At 36.5% G+C, this 25,435-nt stretch overlaps 1 protein-coding gene across 6 annotated transcripts in view; it reads right to left on the reverse strand.

Annotated features, from left to right (window-relative positions):
• The window catches only part of ANKIB1 (ankyrin repeat and IBR domain containing 1), a 163,107-nt gene that overhangs the window by 89,751 nt on the left and 47,921 nt on the right, over window positions 1-25,435 (reverse strand). For 4 of the 6 annotated variants that reach the window (XM_060107937.1, XM_060107939.1, XM_060107940.1 and 1 more), the window contains exon 2: window positions 12,071-12,149. The exons of the other annotated variants lie outside the window; for them this stretch is intronic. The gene's annotated coding sequence lies outside the window, so the exon portion shown is untranslated. The remainder of the gene's footprint in view (window positions 1-12,070; window positions 12,150-25,435) is intronic. 6 annotated transcript variants of the gene reach the window in all.

Genomic DNA, 25,435 nt, shown 5'->3' on the forward strand with positions numbered 1-25,435 from the left:
TACAAGCCAGAAGGGAGTGGCATGATATACTTAAAGTGATGAAAGGGAAGAACCCACAACCAAGATTACTCTACCCAGAAAGGATCTCATTCAGATTTGATGGAGAAATCAAAACCTTTACAGACAAGCAAAGCTAACAGAATTCAGCCCCCACCAAACCAGCTCTACAACAAATGCTAAAGGAATTTCTCTAAGTGGGAAACACAAGAGAAGAAAAGGAGCTACAAAAACAAACCCAAAACAGTTAAGAAAATGGTCATAGGAACATACACATCGATAATTACCTTAAACGTGAATGGATTAAATGCTCCAACCAAAAGACACAGGCTTGCTGAATGGACACAAAAACAAGACCCATTTATATGTTGTCTACAAGAGACCCACTTCAGACATAGGGACACATTCAGACTGAAAGTGAGGGGATGGAAAAAGATATTCCATGCAAATGGAAATCAAAAGAAAGCTGGAGAAGCTATACTCATATCAGATAAAATAGACTTTAAAATAAAGAATGTTACAAGAGATAAGGAAGGACACTACATAATGATCAGGGGATCAATCCAAGAAGAAGATATAACAATTATAAATATATATGCACCCAACATAGGAGCACCTCAATACATAAGGCAACTGCTAACAGCTCTAAAAGACGAAATCGACAGTAACAAAATAAGAGTGGGGAACTTTAACACCTCACTTACACCAATGGACAGATCATCCAAAATGAAAATAAATAAGGAAACAGAAGCTTTAAATGACACAATAGACCAGATAGATTTAATTGATATTTATAGGACATTCCATCCAAAAACAGCAGATTACACTTTCTTCTCAAGTGCGCACGGAACATTCTCCAGGATAGATCACATCTGGGGTCAAAATCAAGCCTCAATAAATTTAAGAAAACTGAAATCATATCAAGCATCTTTTCCGACCACAACGTTATGAGATCAGAAATGAATGACAGGGAAGAAAATGTAAAAAACACAAACGCATGGAGGCTAACCAATACGTTACTAAATAACCAAGAGATCACTGAAGAAATCCAAGAGGAAATCAAAAAATACCTAGAGGCAAATGACAATGAAAACACGACAATCCAAAACCTATGGGATGCAGCAAAAGCAGTTCTAAGAGGGAAGTTTATAGCTATACAAGCCTATCTCGAGAAACAAGTAAAATCTCAAATAAAAAATCTAACCTTACACCTAAAGGAACTAGAGAAAGAAGAACAAACAAAACCCAAAGTTAGCAGAAGGAAAGAAATCATAAAGATCAGAGCAGAAATAAATGAAATAGAAACAAAGAAAACAATAGCAAAGATCAATAAAACTAAAAGCTGGTTCTTTGAGAAGATAAACAAAATTGATAAACCATTAGCCAGACTCATCAAGAAAAAGAGGGAGAGGACTGAAGTCAATAAAATTAGAAATGAAAAAGGAGAACTTACAACAGACACCACAGAAATACAAAGCATCCTAAGAGACTACTACAACCAACTCTATGCCAATAAAATGGATAACCTGGAAGAAATGGACAAATTCTTACAAAGGTATAACCTTCCAAGACTGAACCAGGAAGAAATAGAAAATATGAACAGACCAATCACAAGTAATAAAATTGAAACTGTGATTTTAAATCTTCCAGCAAACAAATGTACAGGACCAGATGCCTTCATAGGTGAATTCTATAAACATTTAGAGAAGAGCTAACACCCACCCTTCTCAAACTCTTCCAAAAAATTGCAGAGGAAGGAACACTCCCAAACTCATTCTATGAGGCCACCATCACCCTGATACCAAAACCAGACGAAGATATTACAAAAAAAGAATAACAGGCCAATGTTACTGATGAATATAGATGCAAAAATCCTCAGCAAAATACTAGCAAACAGAATCCAACAACACATTAAAAGGATCATACACCATGATCAAGTGGGATTTATACAAGGGATGCAAGAATTCTTCAATATATGCAAATCAATCAATGTGATACATGATATTAACAAATTGAAGAATAAAAACCATATGATCATCTCAACAGATGCAGAAAAAGCTTTGGACAAAATTCAACACCAATTTATGGTAAAAACTCTGCAGAAAGTGGGCACAGAGGGAAGCTACCTCAACATAATAATGGCCATATACAACAAACCCACAGCAAACATCATTCTCAATGGTGAAAAACTGAAAGCATTTCCTCTAAGATCAGGAACAAGACAAAGATGTCTACTTTTGCCACTATTATTCAACATAGTTTTGGAAGTCCTAGCCACGGCAATCAGAGAAGAAAAAGAAATAAAACGAATACAAATAGGAAAACAAGTAAAACTGTCACTGTTTGCAGATGACATGATATTATACATAGAGAATCCTAAAGATGCCACCAGAAAACTACTAGAGCTAATCAATGAATTTGGTTAAGTTGCAGGATACAAAATTATGCACAGGTATCTCTTGCCTTCGTATACACTAATGATGAAAAATCTGAAAGAGAAAAATCTGAAAGGAAATACTCCCATTTACCACTGCAACAAAAAGAATAAAATACCTAGGAATAAACCTACCTAGGGAGACAAAAGACCTGTATGCAGAAAACTATAAGACACTGATGAAAGAAATTAAAGATGATACCAACAGATGGAGAGATATACCACGTTCTTGGATTGGAAGAATCAATACTGTGAAAATGACTACAGTACCCAAAGTAATCTAGAGGTTCAATGCAATCCCTATCAAATTACCAATGGCATTTTTTACGGGACTAGAATTAAAAACCTTAAAATTTGTATGGAGACACAAAAGACCCCAAACAGCCAAAGCAGTCTTGAGGGAAAAAAACGGAGCTGGAGGAATCAGACTCCCTGACTTCAGACTATACTGCAAAGCTACAGAAATCAAGAAAATATGGTACTGGCACAAAAACAGAAACACAGATCAATGGAACAAGATAGAAAGCCCAGAGATAAACCCACGCACCTATGGTCAACTAATCTATGACAAAGGAGGCAAGGATATACAATGGAGAAAAGACAATCTCTTATATAAGTGGTGCTGGGAAAAGTGGACAGCTACATATAAAAGAATGAAATTAGAACACTCCCTAACACCATACACAAAAATAAACTCAAAATGGATTAGAGACCTAAATGTAAGACCAGACACTATAAAACTCTTAGAGGAAAACATAGGAAGAACACTCTTTGACGTAAATCACAGCAAGATATTTTTTGATCCACCTCCTAGAGTAATGGAAATAAAAACAAAAATAAACAAATGGGACCTAATGAAACTTCAAAGCTTTTGCACAGCAAAGGAAACTATAAACAAGACAAAAAGACAACCCTCAGAATGGGAGAAAATATTTGCAAACGAATCAATGGACAAAGGATTAATCTCTAAAATATATAAACAGCTCATGCAGCTCAATATTAAAAGAACAAGCAACCCAATCCAAAAATGGGCAGGAGACCTAAATAGACATTTCTCCAGAGGACATATAGATGGCCAAGAAGCACATGAAAAGCTGCTCAACGTCACTAATTATTTGAGAAATGTAAATCAAAACTACAATGAGGTATCACCTCACACCAGTTAGAATGGGCATCATTAGAAAATCTACAAACAACAAATTATTGAAAGGGTGTGGAGAAAAGGGAACCCTCTTGCACTGTTGGTGGGAATGTATATTGATACAGCCACTATGGAGAACAGTATGGAGGTTCCTTAAAACACTAAAAATAGAATTACCGTATGATCCAGCAATCCCACTACTGGGCATATACCCAGAGCAAACCATAATTCAAAAAGACACATGCACCCCAATGTTCACTGCAGCACTATTTACAATAGCCAGGTCATGGAAGCAACCTAAATGCCCATCAAAAGATGGATGGGTAAAGATGTGATACATAGGGTTTCTCTGGTGGCGCAGTGGTTGAGAGTCCGCCTGCCAATGCAGTGGACACGGGTTCGTTCCCCGGTCCGGGAAGGTCACACATGCCACGGAGCGGCTAGGCCCGTGAGCCATGGATTCTAAGCCTGCGCGTCCAGAGCCTGTGCTCCGCAACGGGAGAGGCCACAACAGTGAGAGGCCCATGTACCTCAAAAAAAAAAAAAAAAAAAGATGCGGTACATATATATAATGGAATATTACTCAGCCATAAAAAGGAATGGAATCAGGTCATTTGTTGAGACGTGGACGGATTTAGAGACTGTCTTATAGAGTGAAGTAAGTCAGAAAGAGAAAAACAAATATCGTATATTAACACATATATGTGGAACCTAGAAAAATGGTACAGATGAACTGGTTTGTAGGGCAGAAATTGAGACACAGATATAGAGAACAAACGTATGGACACCAAGCAGGGAAAGCAGCAGGGGGGTGGTGGTGGTGGTGTGATGAATTGGGTGATTGGGACTGACATGTATACACTGATGTGTATAAAATTGATGACTAATAAGAACCTGCTGTATAAAAAAATAAATAAAATTAAATTTAAAAATTAAAAAAAAGGTACTCCAGAATATGTTAAATTACAGTAAAGTAAAAGTGAAACTGCTCAGTACTTACTTATAAGAGTCTCAGAGAATAGATTTTTAAAATGTAAATATATAGTAGGACTACAAAACTCTCAGCAAACGAATAGAAGTGATTATAACTAATTATACAGAGAACTACGGAAACTGATTATTCTACCACAATACTATTAAACTTATTTCCTTCTACTGTAAGTAATTCAAAACAAGGTTGAAAACATGAAATGTTTATGCATACTATGTTTGGAAAGAGGTTATGATAAAGATCATATGGGCATTTACTAACTGAAGCAATGTGAGGTCGGTGGGGGAAGAAGGACATGGAAACAATCATTGAACTTGGAGTTTGAAATCTCGTATTTACCTACACTAGCTGTGTAATTTTAATTACCCTCCAAAAGCCTCAGGTTCCTATGTGTACAGTAAAAGAAAACAAACATTTCTTAAGGACGACAATAAGGATTATTAAGAAACTTTATTTAAGTAGCTACCACAGCCCTTGGCTAATGTGCTTAATAAATGCTAGTTTTGTTCCATGTCAGTAAATGTTTCTGAATCTACTCTTGGACCATTATCAAAATTAATGACAATGGAAAAGCTTATGCAAAGGCAGGTATGAAATAAAAGACATATTCAATTGGTGAGTATGGTGGAGTTTAGGGTCTCTAGGGCTGTACTAACAGGAGATAAAACTGAAGATAGGTTGGGGCCAGACTAAGAAATGTATACTTTAAGTTGTAAAGAACAGATAATTAAAGCCTTTTATGCAGAGCAGTTATATGCTTTAGAAAATAAGCTATTGTGACACTGTAGAAGATAGACTAGAGGCAGGAACACTTAGAGGCAGAATACAAAAGTCTATCACGTTACCCAATTAACTCGCTGGCAGCCTAGACATTAAAACATAGCTTTTAAAAAAAAGTTGAAAATAATATGTATTTGTTCAACACAAGTGTTGCACAGGGTAGCCACAGAATACAAATTAAAGGAGCAAAAAACAGATGAGTTGTTTTTGAAGTTTCCTATAAAACGAAAGCTCTCAACCTTGGCTGTACATTTAATAACCCAGAAAACTTCAAAGAATCCCATTGTCCAGGGTATAACCCAGACCAATGAAATAAGAATCTCCTGGGGGGGGTCTTTAAGCTCTTTGGGTGATTTCAATGTGCATACACCACTGTTTAAAAAGCTGCTGGGGGCTTCCCTGGTGGCGCAGTGGTTGGGAGTCCGTCTGCCGATGCAGGGGACACGGGGTCGTGCCCCGGTCCAGGAAGGTCCCACGTGCCGTGCAGCGGCTGGGCCCGTGAGCCATGGCCGCTGGGCCTGCGCGTCCGGAGCCTGTGCTCTGCAGCGGGAGAGGCCACAACGATGAGAGGCCCGCGTACCACAAAAAAAAAAAAAAAAAAAAAAAAAAAAAAGCTGCTGGATCCCTCTAGCTAAATGGTCACATCAGAGTATGGAGATGAAGGTGAGCAGGCAAGGTAAGACATCTGCTAAGCCTATTTTAGAGATAGGCGTTAACTACCTACTTAAGACAGCAGCACATTTTCTGGTTCATATCTATATGGATAAAGAAATGGACAATATGGATAAAGAAAAAGGACAAAGAACTCATAGTCTATTTACTAACCACTGGTAGCATTTGATAAGTACTCATCCTATTTATAATGTATGTAAATATGTGTTTGTATACATATGTACACAATATTTATATATATAAATTAGATCATACTACATAATTATAAAATTTTTATTTAATTTTTCAGAGGGCTGCTGAATCTTTAACCTAAACTACTACTCCTTTATCATCTCGAATAAGAATGAGGAGGAAATCCCTTCTACACTCTATGCTTATCACAATATACTACAACCACTGTGGGGATTTTCTTAGCAACAGCTTAGATTTTATTTTTTACTTTTGTTTTTCATAGAATCTAGGAGCCTTGTGTTTATTCTCAGTGAAATCATCTGTACTTTTGTTGCACTGCCTTAAGCATTTTAGGGGTTTATTATTCTTAATGAGAACTCTAGTTTATTATATTAATATATTTTAACCAACCAAATATAAAGGATATCATGTGGATTCTAAAGGGTCTTTCCTAAGGATTTGGATACTTTCACTTGTTTTGGTCTTATCTTTCATCCCTGATAGAATGTAGCTCAAATTATGAACACTGTTAGAGTACTGAATTAGATTAATAACACGCTTTCCTTGATTTATACTAATCCTTTAGTGAAATGTTCTGTAAGAAAATAATTTCTACCCAAGATGTGAAAAAAGAAACATCTAAGAAGGTAATAATATCTTGGGGAGGTTACTTATAATAATAAGATACTTAAAAAATCAATAAAACTCTAAATGTGCATTAAATATGACTGTCACGTGTTGAAAAGCATAATGGCATCTAGCAACTTTTTTGTGGTTCTCAGTTATTTTCAAGTCTGTTTCACTTTTAAAATATGAGTGTAATAGTCCTGAAAGGTGCCAGGAAAGGCATTAAAACATTCACAGCTCCATTCCCTCTCAGATTTATTCTCACAAGTCTTGCCTAGAATTTGCCAGATGTGTCCTTTCACTTTTTCATAGCCACAGCTAGCATAGCCTGAAGTGACTGTTCCCTCTTTGTTTGAATCAAACCCTTCCAACTCCAAGATAAATCTATGTATAGAGCTTTATGAAGCAAATGATGGACTATCAAAGAGGCAAAAATAATTCATTATTCTGGGCTTCTAAAATCTAGGCAAAGTTTCAACATCTTTGACTAGCAAAGCACAGCACTTGATAAGTATTTAATGAAAAAGTAAGAAAAATGTAGCTTGTCAACAGACTCCAGAAAACTTTCCCTAATTTCCTGAATAACTTTTAATTGTGAAGGGATCTATAATTTTTTACTTTAAATCTTTGTCTCTCAACCTGTCCATTCATAGGTTAATAATCTACATCAAAAACTCAAGTGCACTTAAATTAATAAATTACTCCCAGGAATCTTTTATAGAAGATGAAGTTCTTCAGAAATAAATAACCAACTCCTAATGTAATTTATCATTTTCCACAAAAGTAAATTACTTTTAAAGTCATTATTATGGACTGAAGGTTGATCTCAACAAAATAATTGGCTCCCACTCTTTGTTTAACTGGTATTAAAGATAGCCTTTAGGGCCTCCCTGGTGGCGCAAGTGGTTGAGAGTCCGCCTGCCGATGCAGGGGATACGGGTTCGTGCCCCGGTCTGGGAGGATCCCATATGCCACGGAGCGGCTGGGCCCGTGAGCCATGGCCGCTGAGCCTGCGCGTCCGGAGCCTGTGCTCCGCAACGGGGGAGGCCACAACAGTGAGAGGCCCGCATACCGCAAAAAAAAAAAAAAAAAAAAAAAGATAGCCTTTAGAAATATGATGTCAAACTGGTGAGAGTCTATTGAGGAATCTTACATCTACCTGTAAAGTTACTTACTGTAGCAGCTGGTCTCTATGCACCTCTGCCCCCCTAACATATGCCCCTTGATCTTAACCCTATTACTATAAAAGATTTAAAAAATTGAAGCCATATTATAGTTTATTATAAACAAAAACCTCTCTTTGAGTGCAAACATTAATTAACACAATTGGAGGTATAGTTTAAATGTCACATATACTATTGAAGTGTTAGCTTATATCCACAAAAAATAAAAGAATAAGAAAAACAATTTAAACTTATTGTAACAAGAAAACTGAAATGTTATACAAGTATTGATTTTTCATTAATTATAATGCATAGAATCATAGAAACAGAAACGACTACATTTAAATCATCCCAGCCTATCTTTCCAAATTTAATACTAAAAGATTTTGAACATTCATGGCTTGTTGTTTGCCTTCATCATTATATTTTGGGAAATCTATTTTATTCCTCTTGTTGAAGTCTAATGCTTCAGTAGGACTGAAATTTATATTACTGAATGTACACTCAGTTCACAGCACCTCTAAACAATGTATGGTTTAGTGCAGGTGTCAGCAAACTTTTTCTGTAAAAGGCCAGATAGGAAATATTAAAATATTTACTTTGTGAATCATTTGGCTTCAATGAGTCATATGATCTCTGTCATAACTACTCAACTGTGCTGTTGCAGCTTGAAAGCTACAGGCAACATGTAACAGTAGAATGGGTGTGGTTGTGTTCTAATAAATTTTGTTTACAAAAATAAGACCTAGGATTTAGCCGACGGGATGTAGTTTGCCAACCCCTGATTTGGTGGAAGGAACACAGTGTAGTAGAACAATCTGGGTTGGAATCCCACATCTACTACTTCTTAGTGCTAACACAAATCATTTAACCTCTCTGTACCTCAATTTTTTCATCTGTAAAAAAGGGCTAAGGCCACCTACCTTGTAGAATTGTCATGATTATCTAGGTAAAGTATGTAATACAGTGCATAGCAGGTACTCAATAAATTTTATCTCCCTTTTCCTATCAGGATCTGCACGCCATTGGAAAAGAGTTAGTTGCTGCCTTTAAAGAACTCAATACTCATTCTTTTCAAAAGACAGTGAAACCTTAAGAAAAATGTCACCAACTCCATGTACTACACCAGGAAAATATATAACTGGTAGTCTAGACTTCATCATTTATTAGGTGTCTGACCTCTGGCAAGTTAAAAACTATATATTTTTTCAACAGTCTTCTGAACCAAAGTTAATTCCACTTTCACTATTTTTCTAGGTCACTACCATTATTAACAAAGGTCTCTTCAATATAATTGCCCTTATAAATATTAAGTGAAAGGGGCATAGAATTGAGTACAAAGCCAGAACAGGAGACAGAATCTCACACTGGAGGTATATGGAAAACACACACACACACACACACACTCACACACACACCGCTATCTAAGGCAAGGAGCAAGAGGTCTTAGTCCAAAATGCTGCTAAAAATGAAGTAGGGTTAAGAGATTTGGGGATTAGCTTGCCTAATTGTATATTAAATTGAAGTCAAGTGTGGCTTTAATCTTGGTGGCTTCCTGCAAGAAGTTCATTAACACCCATATTCTACAGGAAAATTTATGAGTATTAGAGAATATTACAAAAATGATCTGAGCTAAGAAAAGTGTTTTAATAAAGAAAGGAACTTCCCTGTAATATGCATTCCAGAAATAAAATTCACTTTGCTGTTTTTACAATACCTTAATATGGCAGTATTCAAAAATAAAATGGCTACACAAACACAAAAATATTATCATGACAATACTAGAAAACTCATTGTGGCAGTTTGGCTGCCTGAGGTTTCTGGGCAACCAAGGAAAGAGATAATCCAACAAATTCTGGCTGCTGTTGGATACATTTTATATCTATATAGCTTTCACTGTGTGGAAAAGGATGCTTCAGTTAGTAAAGAAAGAAATGAAAATAGCTGCAAAGGGCAGCAACTGACTGCCTCTTTCTGACAAACTAGCAGAGGAACACTGAAAATAGCTAGCATGAGGTCCACAAGTGGAAAACTGTCCAAACATGGGATGCAACCACCGTATGAAACATCACTCTTAGTCTTCTATTTCCTATTAAAACATAATTATCTGCAATGATCACAAAACTCAGAACTCTCCACTAGTAAAATTTTCAAATAGCTAAAATTTTTCTTAGGCAATATTCAGCTTTCATACACTGGTCTTTACAACTACTCAAAATGTTATGTGTTATACTTTAATTCCTTTACAACTGCTTTTCATACTTTGAATTCAGAATTTCATACAGAACTGAAAATTAACATTTCAGCCTTTAATGCTATGGTGGTGTCAGCAAAGAGCTTAATTTCAGCAACTTTGGCATATCTGGTTATTTAGCAGTGTCTGCCTTCATAATTTTTGAATACTATATTGTCCTTACTTCATAAATAATAAGTAAAAATGTTAAATTGGAAGCGTTTTATCTTGGTATTAGGAAGTCAAAGTCTTAAAGTCGATGCAGTTGAGAAAAAGATGAAATTACTTATGCCTCAAACTGAGGCTCCCTAAACTTAAATCAACTCTACATTCAATTGAAAAATAAAGATAAAAAAGACACACCACTTAAAAAAGGTTAGAAATTTGTATACAAATATTCTTTTAAGAGATAATAATTAGGAGGTGGAAACAAGATGGCGGAGTAGGACTTGAGCTCACCGCATCTCATGAAAACACCAAAATCACAACTAATTGCTGAAGCATCAAAAAAAAAAAGGCTGGAACCTACCTAAAAAGATATTCTACTTCCAAACACAAAGAAGAAGCCACAACGAGATGGTAGGAGGGGCATTTTCACAATATAATCAAATCGTGACCCATAAACCGGAAAATAACTGTATCACAGGGGTTCTCCTACAGTAGAATCTATGTCAGGCTCCCCAGCCCAGGGGTCTGGTATCAGAAGGAGGAGCCCCAGAGCATTTGGCTTTGACGGCCAGCAGGACTTGAGTGCAGGAGCTCCACAGGACTGGGGGAAACATCAAGACTCTACTCTTGGAGGGCGTACACAAGGATTCACATGCACTGGGACCCAGGGCAAAGCAGTGACTCCATAGAAGCCTGGGCCAGGCCTACCTGTGTGTCTTGGAGGGTCTCCTGGGGAGGTGGGGAGTCGGCTGTAGCTCACTGGGGGGACAAGGACACCTGTGGCAGAGGCCCAAGGGAATATATATTGCTGTGAGCTCTACTGGAGGTCGGCATTTTGGCACCAAGACCCAGCCCCACCCAACAGCCTGCAGGCTCCAGTGGTGGGACACCTCAGGCCAAACAACCAACATGGTGGAAGTAGAGCCCCACCCATCAGCAGATAGGCTGCCTAAAGTCATCCTGAGTCCACAGCTGCCTCTAAACGCACACCTCGACACAGCCCTGCCCACCAGAGGGACAGGACCCATCTCCAACCACCAGGGGGCAGGCACAAGTCCCTCCCACAAGGAGGGCTGCACAAGCCTCTGAACCAACCTCACCCAAGAGAGGGTAGATGCCAGAAGCAAGAGGAACTACAATCCTGCAGCCTGTGGAACGTAGACCACAAATACATAACGTTAGACAAAATGAGATGGCAGAGAAATATGTTCCAGACCAAGGAACAATATAAAACCCCAGAAGTACTAAGTGAAGTGAAGATAGGCAATCTACCTGAAAGTAAACTCAGAGGAATGACAGTAAAGATGATCCAAGATCTAGGAAAAAGAATGGAGGCACAGACTGAGAAAATACAAGAAATGTTTAACAAAGAGTTATAAAGAACAACTAAATAGAGTCAAACAATACAGTAACCGAAATAAAAAACACTAGAAGGAATCAATAGAATAAATGAGGCAGAAGAATGAACAAGTGAGCTGGAAGACATATTGGTGGAAATCACTGATGTGGAGCAGAATAAAGAAAAAAGATCAAAAACAAATGAGGATGGTCTAAGGGACCTGTGGGACAACATTAAAAGCACCAACATTCGCACTATATAGGTCCCAAAAGGAGAAGAGACAGAGAAAGGGCCTAAGAAATATTTAAAGAGATAACAGCCGAAAACATTCCTAACATGGGAATGGACACTTACTCAAGTCCAGGAAGCGCAGAGAGTCCCATACAGGATAAACCCAAGGAGGACCATGCCGAGACACATATTAATCAAGTTGCTAAAAATTAAAGACAAAGAGAAAATATTAAAAGCAACAAGGGAAAAGCAACAAATAACTTACAAAGAAATCCCCATATGGTTATCAGTTGATTTTTCAGCAGAACATCTGCAGGCAGGCATGGAGTGGTACGATATATTTAAAGTGATAAAAGGGAAAAACCTACAACCAAGAATACGCTACCCAGAGAGGCTCTCATTCAGATTTGACAGAGAAAGCAAAAGCTTTACAGACAAGCAAAAGCTGAGAGAATTCAGCACCACCAAACCAGCTTTACAACAAATGCTAAAGGAACTTCCTAGGACAGGGTTCCCCAACCCCCAGGCCATAGACTGGTACCAGTCGGTGGCCTGTTAGGAACCAGGCCACACAACAGGTGATGAGGGGTGGGCGAGCAAGCGAAGCTTCATCTGCCACTCCCCATCACTCACATTACCACTTGAAACACTGCTTGCGTTACCGCCTGAACCAGACCCCCCATCGCCCACATTACCGCCTGAACTATCTCCCCTCCCCCATCCGTCGAAAAACTGTCTTCTACAAAACTGGTCCCTGGTGCCAAAAAGGTTGGGGACTGCTGCTCCAGGCAGAAAAGGTCACAAAACTAAAAACAAGATAGAGACACATGGGAAAGTTCATGGGTACAGGCAAACATAGAGTAAAGGTAGGAAACCCACACACAAATAGGATATCCAAACCAGCAATGCGATCATGAGGGCTGTACAAAGGCAGGATATTGGAAATATACTGGCAATTAAGAGACCAGCAACTTAAAACAATCTTGTACATATACAGACTACTATATCAAAAAGAAAAGATCAATGAAACTAAAAGCTGGTTCTTAAAGAAGATAAACAAAATTGATAAATCTTTAGCCAGACTCATCAAGAAAAAAGGGAGAGGGACTTCCCTGGCGGTCCAGTGGTTAGGATTCTGCACTTCCACTCCATGGGGCTCGGGTTCGATCCCAGGTCAGGGAAGTAAGATTCCACATGCTGTGCGATGGGGCCAAAAATTTTTTTAAAATAAATAAAGTAAAATAAATTAAAATTAATTTTTTTAAAAGGGGGAGGGCTCAAATTAATAAAATTAGAAATGAAAAAGAAGTTACAACGGACACCACAGAAATACAAAGGAACATAAGAGACTACTACAAGTCAACTATACGCCAATAAAATGGACAACCTAGAGGGAAATGGACAAATTCTTAGAAAGGTACAATCTTCCAAGACTGAACCAGGAAGAAATAGAAAATATGAACAGACCAATCACAAGTACTGAAATTGAAACTGGTTTAAAAACTTCCAACAAAAAAAAGTCCAGGACCAGATGGCTTCACAGGTGAATTCTATCAAACATTTAGAGAAGAGCTAACACATATCCTTCTCAAGCTCTTCCAAAAAATTGCTGAGGAAGGAACACTCCCAAACTCATTCTATGAGGCCACCATCACCCTGATACCAAAACCAGACAAAGATATCACAAAAAAAAGAAAATACAGGTCATTATCGCTGATGAACATAGATGCAATAATCTGCAACAAAATACTAGCAAACCAAATCCAACAATACATTAAAAGGATAATACACCATGATCCAGTGGGATATATCTCAGGGATGTACGGATTTTTCAATGTCCGCAAATCAATCAATGTAATACACCACATTAACAATTGAAAAATAAGAACCATGTGATCACCTCAATAGATGCAGAAAAAGCTTTTGACAAAATTCAACACTCATTTATAATTAAAAAAACTCTCCAGAAAGTGGGCACAGAGGGAACCTATCTCAAAATAAAAAAAGGCAATATATATGACAAACCCACAGCTAACATCATACTCAATGATGAAAAGCTGAAAGCATTTCCTCTAAGATCAGGAACAAGACAAGGATGCCCACTCTTGCCACTTTTATTCAACATAATTTTGGAAGTCCTAGCCATGGCAATCAGAGAAGAGAAAGAAATAAAAGGAATGCAAATTGGAAAAGAAGAAGTAAAACTGTCACTGTTTGCAAAAGACATGATACTATACATAGAAAATTCTAAAGAGGCTACCAGAAAACTACTAGAGCTTATCAATGAATCTGGTAAAGTTGCAGGATGCAAAATTAATACAAAGAAACCTCTTGCATTTCTGTACACTAACAATGAAAGAACAGAAAGAGAAATTAAGGAAAAAATCCCACTTACCATTGCATCAAAAAGAATAAAATACCTAGGAATAAACATACATACAGAGACAGAAGACGTCTACTCTGAAAACTATAAGCTGCTGATGAAAGAAATCGAAGATATACAAACAGATGAAAAGACATATGATGTTCTTGGATTGGAAGAATCAATACTGTCAAAATGACTATAATACCCAAGGTAATCTACAGATTCAATGCAATCTCTATTAAACTACCAGTGGCACTTTTCACAGAACTAGAAGAAAAAAATTTTAAATGTGTATGGAAACACAAAAGACCCCAAATAGCCAAAGCAATCCTCAGAAAGAAAAACAGAGCTGGAGGAATCAGGCTCCCTGACTATGGACTATAACACTAAGGTGCAGTGATCAAAACAGTATGGTACTGGCACAAAAACAGAAAAATAGATCAATGGAACAGGACAGAAAGCCCAGAAATAAACCCACACACCTACAGTCAATTAATCTATGACAAAGGAGATGAGAATATACAATGGAGAAAACACATCGTTCTCAATGGTGAAAAACTGAAACTATTTCCACTAAGATCAGGAACAAGACAATGTTGCCCACTCTTATGACTATTATTCAACATAGTTTTGGAAGTTTTAGCCACAGCAGTGAGAGAAGAAAAAGAAATAAAAGGAAATGAAATTGGAAAAGAAGAAGTAAAGCTGTCACTGTTTGCAGATGACATGATACTATACATAGAGAATCCTAAAGATGCCACCAGAAAATACAATGGAGAAAAGATAGTCTCTTCAATAAGTGGTGCTGGGAAAACTGGACAGCTACATGTAAAAGAATGAAATTAGAATACTCCCTAACATCATACACAAAAATGAACTCAAAATGGATTATAGAGACCTAAATGTAAGACTGGACACTATAAAACTCTTAGAGGAAAACATAGGAAGAACACTCTTAGATGTAAATCACAGCAAGATCTTTTTTGATCTGCCTTCTAGAGTAATGGAAATAAAAACAAAAATAAACAAATGGGACCTAATGAAATTTAAAAGCGTTTGCACAGCAAAGGAAACCATAAACAAGATGAAAAGACAACCCTCAAAATGGGAGAAAATATTTGCAAATGAATCAATGGACAAAGGATTAACCTCCAAAATACATAAACAGCTCATGCAGCTCAATATTAAAAAAAAAACCCAATCCAAAAATGGGCAGAAGACCTAAATAGACATTTCTCCAAAGAAGACATACAGATGGCCAAGAAGCACATGAAAAGCTGCTCAACGTCACTAATTATTTGAGAAATGCAAATCAAAACCACAATGAGGTATCACCTCACACCAGTTAGAATGGGCATCATTAGAAAATCTACAAACAACAAATGCTTGAAAGGGTGTGGAGAAAAGGGAACCCTCTTGCACTGTTGGTGGGAATGTAAATAGATACAGCCACTATGGTGAACAGTATGGAGGTTCCTTAGAAAACTAAAAATAGAATTACCATATGATCCAGCAATCCCACTACTGGGCATATACCCAGAGAAAACCATAATTCAAAAAGACACATGCACCCCAATGTTCATTGCAGCACTATTTACAATAGCCAGGTCATGGAAGCAACCTTAAATGCCCATCAACAGACGAATGGATAAAGAAGTGGTACATATATACAATGGAGTATTACTCAGCCATAAAAAGGAACAAAATTGGGTCACTTGTAGAGATGTAGATACATCTAGAGACTGTCATACAGAGTGAAGTAAGTCAGAAAGAGAAAAACAAATATCGTATATTAAGGCATATATGTGGAACCTAGAAAAATGGTACAGATGAATCAGTTTGCAGGGCAGAAACTGAGACACAGATGTAGAGAACAAACGTACGGACACCAAGGGGGGAAAGTGGAGGGTGGTGGTGGTGGCAGTGTGATGAATTGGGAGATTGGGATTGACATGTATACTCTGATGTGTATAAAATTGATGACTAATAAGAACCTGCTGTATAAAAAAATGAAATTAAATTTTTAAAAAGTCTACAATGAATGCTGAAGAGGGTGTGCAGAAAAGGGAGACATCTTACACTGGTGGTGGGAATGTAAACTGGTACAGCCACTGTGGAGAACAGTATGGAGATTCCTTAAAAGACTAAAAACAGAACTACCATATGATCCAGCAATCCCACTTCTGAGCATATATCCAGAGAAAACACTGTTCAAAAATATACATGCGCCTCAATGTTTATTGCAGCACTATTTACAATAGCCAAGACATGGAAGCAACCTAAATGTCCATTGACAGAAATGGATAAAGAAGATGTGGTACACATATACAATGGAATATTACTCAGCCATTAAGAAGAATGAAATAATACCATTTGCAGCAACATGGATGGACCTAGAGATTATCATACCAAGTGAAGTAAGTCAGGCAGAGAAAGTATCTATGATATCACTTATATGTAGAATCTAAACAAATGATACAAATGAACTTATTTACAAAACAGAAACAGACTCACAGACTTTGAAAACAAACTTACGTTTACCAAAGGGGAAAAGTTGGGGGGGAGATAAACTAGGAGTTTGGGATTAACAGATACACAATACTATATATAAAATAGATAATAAACAAGCACCTACTGTATAGCACAGGGAACCCTACTCAGTATTCTGTAATAACCTATATGGGAAAGGAATCTGAAAAAGAATGGATATATGTATAACTGAACCACTTTCCTGTACACCTGAAACTATCACAACATTGTAAATCAATTATACCCCAATATCAAATAAAAATTAAATTAAGAAAAGTTGACATCAACAGACTAAAAAAAAAAAACTCACATGATCATACCAATAGATGCAGAAAAAGCATTCGACAAAATCCAACACCCATTCATGATTTTGAAAACTCTAGATAAAGAAGGAATAGAGGAGAACTATCTCAACTTGATAAAGAGGTAACATCAAACTTAAAGATGAGAAACCCAAACTTTCCCACTAAGAACAGATACAAGGCAAGGATGACCCTCTCACTACTCCTTTTCAATATCACACTGGAGGTTATAGACAATGCAATAAGACGACAAAAGGAAACAAATGGTATACAGATTGGGAAGGAAAAAGTAAAACTGCCTTTGTTCGTAGATGACATGATCATCTATGCAGAAAGTCCAAAAGAATGGACAAAAACTGAACAGTGATACTTCATTGTTCAGAAATACAAGTGAAATTGTAAGTAAAAACACAATACTATTTACATAACCATCTAAAAAAATGAAATGCTTAGGTATAAATCTAAGAAAATATATGCGAGATCTATATTAAAAAAACTACAAAACTCTAATGAATGAAATCAAAGGAGAACTTTAAAATAGTGAGATACTCCCTATTCATGGATAGGAAGGCTCAGTATTGTCAAGATGTCAATTATTCCCAAATTGATCTACAGACTCAATATAATCCCAATCAAAATTCCAGCAAGTTATTTTGTGAATATTGACAAACTGACTCTACAGCTTCTCTGGAGAGAAAATAGACCCAAAATAGTCAACACATACTGAAGCAGAAGAACAAAGTTGAAAGATTAATGTTACCCGACTTGAAGACTTCCTGTAAAGCTAGAATAATCAAGACAGTGTGGTACTGGTGAAAGAATAGACAAGTAGGTCAACAAAACAGAAGAGAAAGCCCAGAAACAGACCCACATAAATAAGTTAAATGATCTTTGACAAGGAGCAAAGGCAATACAATGGAGCAAAAACAGTCTCTTCAACATATGGTGCTGGAATAACTAGACATCCACATGCAAAAAAAAAACACCATGGGGACTTCCCTCGTGGGCCAGTGGTTAAGGCTCCATGCTCCCAATGAAGGGGGCCTGGGTTCGATCTTTGGTTGGGGAACTAGATCCTGCATACCACAACTAAAAGACCCTGCATGCCACAATGAAGATTCCGCATTCGGCAACAAAGATCCTACGTGCCATGACTAAGACCCAGTGCAGCTAGCTAAATAAATAATAAATAAAATACATAATAAAAGAAAAAGAAAACCCCCCACAAATCTAGAACCTTGCACCCTTCACAAAAATAACTCAAAATGGATCACAGAGCTAAATTTAATTAACTCAAAATGGATCACAGAGCTAAATTTAAACTCAAAAACATAAAACTTCCAGAAGATAACAGGATAAAACCTAGATGACGTTGGGGATAGCAATGACTTTTTATTTTTATTTATTTATTTTTTTTCTTTTTGCGGTATGTGGGCCTCTCACTGTTGTGGCCTCTCCCGTTGCGGAGCACAGGCTCCGGATGCGCAGGCCCAGCGGCCATGGCTCACGGGCCCAGCCGCTCCGCGGCATATGGGATCCTTCCAGACCGGGGCACGAACCCGTATCCCCTGCATCGGCAGGCGGACTCTCAACCACTGCGCCACCAGGGAGGCCCAGCAATGACTTTTTAGATGCAACATCGCAGGCATGAGCCATGAAAGAAATAATGGATAAGCAGGAGTTCATTAAAATTAAAACCTTCTGCTCTGTGAAAGACAACATCAAGAAAACGAGAAGACAAGCCAGACTGGGAGAAAATATCTGCAGAAGACACATATGGTGAATTGTTATCCTAAATACACAAAGAACTCTTAAAACTCAACAATAAAAACAATCTGATTTTAAAAATGGGCTAAAGATCTTAACAGCCACCTCACCAAAGAAGATATACAGGTGGCAGATGAGTACATTTATATTCCACATCATATGTCATGAGGGAATACAAATTAGAATGAGATACATACCTATTAGAATGGCCAAAATCTGGAACACTGACAACATCAAAGGCTGACAAGGGTACAGAACAAGAAGAACTCGCATTCATTACTGGTGGGAATGCAAAATGGTACCATCACTTTGGAAGATAGTGTGGTGGTTTCTTACAAATCTAAATATATTCTTACCATAATCCAGTAATCACACTCCTTGGTATCTACCCAAAGGTGTTGAAAACTTACATCCACACAAAAACCTACACACCGATACTTATAGAAGCTTTATTTATAACTGCCAAAACTTGGGAGCAAATAAGATGCCCTTCAGTAGATAAATGAATAAATTTACTGTGGTACATCCAGACAATGGAATAGTATTCAGCACTATAAAGAAATGAGCTATCAAGCCATGAAAACACATAGAGGAACCCTAATTGCATATTACTAAGTAAGAGAAGCCAACCTGAAAAGGCTACAGACTACAAGATTCTAACTATATGACATTCTGGGAAAGATAAAACTATCCACAGGTTTAAAAAGATGATTAACAGTGTTAGGGGCAGGGGAAGGATGAATAGAGGGAGCACAGAGAATTTTTTGGGTATTGGAAGTACTCTGTATATTATAATAATGGATATATATCATTATACATTTGTCCAAACCTACAGAATGTAATACACCAAGAGTGAACCCAAAGGTCAACTATGGACTTTGAGTGATTTGTCATGCTGATGTAGGTTCACCAACTCAACAAATGTACCATTCTAGTGAGTAATACTGATAACAGAGGAGGCCACGCATGTGTGGGCATAGGGGAGAGATAGGAAGTCTCTGTATCTTTCTTTCAATTTTGCTGTGAACCTAAAAAGCACTTTAAAAAATTCTTTAAAAAAAGAGACTTGAATCTTAATCTTTATGTTAATCTCTTGGCATTTGCTTCCTTGACAATACAATGAACATGAATTATTGTGAAAAATAAAACTGTAAGTGAAGTATTTAGCACAGTAGCTAATACAGAAGGCATTTTATAAATCTGTGTACTTTCCCCTGTGTATGTGTGTGTTTTCCCCCCAGAAGCCTTTTTATCTAATTATTGGTTCATAACTTTAGGACAGTGGAAAGAGGGAGAAATCTAACCACCAGATAAGTTATGAATGACTGTCCTAACCTAAGCTGTGAGACAACTTCCAAGTAGTAGCTTATCATTACCTCCTTGTAATTCATTTCTGAATAGTCCTGGAAATGAAAGTTACTTAAGCTAAACCAATACACGTGAATTAAAACAAAGCAAACAGAAAAGACAAGGAAATATATGCCAAGCACACACTAAAATTTTAAATAGGATAAATCTGTGTTAGCCTTTTATGACCACTAAGTTAAGGAATCTGAATAACATTAAATGAGATTTCTAAAATTTATAGGGAACTCATGGAACAATCAATCCAAACCCACATTCACTTCTGGTATGTTTGTGTGATATAGTTTCCATAATGAAGGGATGTTTTAACCTCACTTGAAAAATCTTAGTTCATTTTAAACAAAAATTTCCACACTTATAAACAATGGCAAATATGCTTATGATATTACTCAATATTGTTAAAAAGGCTGATTCCCCACTGTCAAGATTCTAATTTTAATTCATTGTGTTCTACCCACTGGAAATTCAACACTAAGAGGAAATAAATTATTTTTATACAAACTAAAGTTCTCTCAGGGTTTTCCTATTAAAAGATGAGCTTAAAACAAAACTTCATGGTGATTCTTACTATTTACGTTATTAATTTAAGAAACCTTTTGAAAAAATTTTAAAAATTATAAAGGATGATTCTGTCAAAAAGAAGATGTGAAAAAAAAATTAGAAATTATAACACTGAAAAGTACATGAATACATAAAATCTATGACTTTAAACAGTATGTTATAAATATACATCACTAGTATTAGAATTATACTAGCACATAAAGGATTCTTTTAATAATATTATAGTTTTTTCATTTACTATGTTCAGTATAAGTCATAAGTATGAGATTGTATGGTCTTTCTAATTTCTGAAACTGTGTGTGCATGTCAAAAACGGAATCAAATTCCAATTTTAGGAGTTTTAAGCTTTGTTACATTTACAGATAAACATCTAATCTCTGGGTACTGGAAAGTTATTAGCACCACCTATTACAGAGAATCATATTAAGAGAAGTGGAAAGAACAAAAGAAGGGAAGCTGCCTATTTTCTTCTGATGTCACAGTCTTTTTATTCACAATAAGCTATTTGAAGATCATCAACAGGGACAAGGATGAGTGACTGATTAACCTCTGATGTCACCATCTTACTTAAATAGTGAAGTGAGAGAGAAACCCAGTGGGTAACAATGCTTGGAGCTTTACTTAACTCCATCATTCTCTAGACACAAGTGAGATAAATGAAAGCATCATTGTTATTCTATTCCACAAACATAAAATGAATTCCTTCAAGAAAATTTCATTTTCAGTTCCTTGTATGGAACTCACAAACTAATTTTAGAAATAATTTTGAACTGGTTCACTTCCTTTCTGGACCATATGTAAAGATGGTTATTACAATGCATGAAAATTTATAAACTAAGTGTTCATAACTCAAGAAACAATAGAATTACAGTCCCCTCAAAAAAAGAAAAACCATTAGAAATATCTATAATGCAATAAATGAGTTACACTACAAAGTAAAATCATAAAGAGTTTTAAGTTCTAAAAAGTTTTTTCAGTATCTCTTATAAACTAGTCAAGTAAAAAGAGTATTTTTAAATTTTCAATTTAAGGGGACAGCATACTTCTAGTACATTTTGAAATATATGGAAGAAAATTATTCTAATACTAAAACAAACAAGTACTTCAATTACTTTCAAATTTTAAATACTGAAAAAACTATGAACAAATGTTTCTCTGTTTAGGTTCCAATTAAGTAAATTATAGTAAATCCACTCAACAGAATGCTAGAATACAACCATTAAAATCATTTTTACAACTTTATGTGGAAAAATGCTTTTACAATAAATAAATAAGGTTACATATACTATCATCACAGTGAAATAAAAAATATGCATCCATAGAAAAAAGACTAAGGAAATATATACTACACTGTTAATTATGAATGATAGAACCATGCTAACTGTACTTGGAATTCTTCCTCTATTCTTTTTGGCATTAAAATAAGTATTTAAAAATAGATCTAATAATAATGAACCTAAAGGGAGAAATTGACAAGAATCCAGTAATAGTAGGATTTTAACACCCCACTTACCATCAATGGACAGATTATGCAGACAGAAAATCAGTAAGGAAACAGTGGCATTAACTGACATATTAGAGCAGTTGTAGTTAAAAGCTATCTACAGAACATTCCAACCCAAAACAGCAGGATACATATTCTTTTCAAGTTTACATGGAATGTTCTCCAGGATAGGTCACATGCTAGGCCACAAAACAAGTCACAACAAATTTAAAAGGACAGAAATTACATCAAGCATCTTTTCTCACCTCAACTAGAATTCAATTACAGGAAGAAAAATGGGAAAAACAAAAATACCTAGAGACTAAACAACATGCTTCCACAAAACCAATGGGTGAATGAAGAAATCAAAAAGAAAATGAGAAAACACCTTGAGACAAATGAAAATTAAAACACAACTTTCCAAAATTTATGGGATGTATCAAAAGCAGTTCTAAGAGGGAAGTTTATAGCAATACAGGTACCTCAAGAAACAAGAAAAATCTCGAATAAACAACCTAAACTACCATTTAAAGGAATTAGAAAAAGAACAAACAAAGCTGAAAGTCAGCAGAAGTCAGGAAACAATAAAGATCAGAGAGGAAATAAATAAAAGAGAGGACCCACCCACACCCCAAAAAAAGAAAAGATCAATGAAACCAGGAGCTGGTTTTTTTTGAAAACATAAACAAAATTGATAAGCCTTTAGCCAGGCTCATTAAGAAAAGTAGAGAAAGAACCCAAAAAACAAAATAAGAAGTGAAAGAGGAGAAATTACAACCAATGTCACAGAAATATAAACAATCATAAGAGAATACTATGAACAGTTATATGCCAACAAATCCGACAACGTAGAAGAAATGGATACATTCTTAGAAACATACTATCTTCCAAAATTGAATCATAAAGAAATAGATGATATGAATAGACTGATTACTAGTATTAAAACTGAATCAGTAATAAAAAACTCCCAAAAAACAAAAGTCCAGGACTGGACACCTTCACAGGGGAATTCTACCGAACAGGTAAAGAAGAGCTAATACTTATCTTTCTCAAGTTATTCCAAAAAACTAAAGAGATCACACTCCCAAATCCATTCTATGAGGCCACCACTACCCAGATACCAAAACCAGGCAAAGACACTATGAAAAAGAAAATTACTTCAGTATCCTTGATGTATACAGGCACAAAAATCCTAAACAAAATATTAGCAAACCAAATTTAACAATATATAAAAGGGATCATAAACCATGGTCAAGTGGGATTTATTCCAGGGACACAAGGATGGTTCAGTACCTGCAAATCAAACAATAAGGTACACCACATTAACAAAACAAAGAATAAAAATCATATGATCATCTCAACAGATGCAGAAAAAGCACTTGACAAAATTCAACACCAATTCATGATAAAAACCCTCAACAAAGTTGGTATACAGGGAATATATCTCAACATGGTAAAGGCCATTTATGACAAACCCACAGCTAACTCATACTCAATGGTGAAAGAGAAAGCAAGAAAAAAATCCCAGTTACAATTGCATCAAAAAGAATGAAATACCTAGAGATAAACTCATCAAACACATGAAAGCCCTACACCTCTGAAAACTGTTAAGACATTGATAAAGGAAACTGAAGATGATACAAATAAATGGAAAGATATTCCACACTCATGGACTGGAAGGACTAATATTGCTTAAATGTCCATAAACCGAAAGCCATCAACAGATTCAAAGCAATCCTTATCAAAGCACCCATGACAATTTTCACAGAACAAGAATATTCCTGAAATTTGTAAAGAATCACGAAAGACCCCAAATAGTTGAAGTAATCTTGAGAAAAAAGAACAAAGCTGGAGGTATCACACTCCTGAACTTCCGAATATGCTACAAAGCTACAGTAATCAAAACAGTATGGTAGTGGCATAAAATCAGACATAGATCAATGGAAAAGAATAGAGAGCCCAGAAAGAAACTCATGCACTTACTGTCAATTAATCTACAACAAAGGAAGCAAGAATATACAACAGGGAAAAGACAATCTCTTCAATAAGTAGTGTTGGGAAAACTGGACAGCTAAAAGAATGAAATTAGAACATTTTATCACACCATATACAAAATAACTCAAAATGGATTAAACACCTGTAACTATAACCTAGAAGAAACTTAAAAGAGAATAGGCAGTACACTCTTTGACATAAATCTTAGCCATATCTTTTTGGATCTGTCTTCTCAGGCAAGAGAAACAAAAGCAAAAATAAACAAATGGGACCTAATTAAAACTTTAAAACTTCTGCACAGCAAGGGAAACCATCAACAAAATGAAAAGACTACCTACTGAATAGGAGAATGTATTTGCAAATGATATGTCTGATAAGGGGTTAATGTCCAAAATATTCAAATAGCTAATATAACTCAATATTAAAAAAGCAACAACCCGGGCCTCCCTGGTGGCGCAAGTGGTTGAGAGTCCGCCTGCCGATGCAGGGGATACGGGTTCATGCCCCGGTCTGGGAGGATCCCATATGCCGCGGAGCGGCTGGGCCCGTGAGCCATGGCCGCTGAGCCTGCGCGTCCGGAGCCTGCGCGTCCGGAGCCTGTGCTCCGCAACGGGGGAGGCCACAACAGTGAGAGGCCCGCATACCGCAAAAAAAAAAAAAAAAAAAAAAGCAACAACCCAATTAAAGAATGGGCAGAAGACCTCAAAAGACATTTTTCCAAAGAAGACAGACAGATGGCCAACAGGCACATGAAAAGATTCTCAATGTCACTAATCATCAGGGAAATGCAAATCAAAACTACAATGAGATATCATCTCACACATGTCAGAATGGTTATCATCAAAAAGACAACAAATAATAAATGCTGGTGAGGATGTGGAGAAAGGGACCCTTAGTTCACTGCTGGTGGGAATGTAAACTGGTACAGCCACTACGGAAAACAGTATGGAAGTTCTTCAAAAGACTAAATATAGAACTACCATATGATCCAACAATTCTATTCTTGGATATATATCCAAAGAAAATGAAAACACTAATTTCAAAAGATATATACACTTCAATATCATAGCGGCATTATTTACAATAGCCAAGATATGGAAGCAACCAAAGTGTCCATCAAC

The sequence above is a fragment of the Mesoplodon densirostris genome, chromosome 9 (assembly GCF_025265405.1).
Source record: "Mesoplodon densirostris isolate mMesDen1 chromosome 9, mMesDen1 primary haplotype, whole genome shotgun sequence".
Lineage (NCBI taxonomy): Eukaryota > Metazoa > Chordata > Mammalia > Artiodactyla > Ziphiidae > Mesoplodon > Mesoplodon densirostris.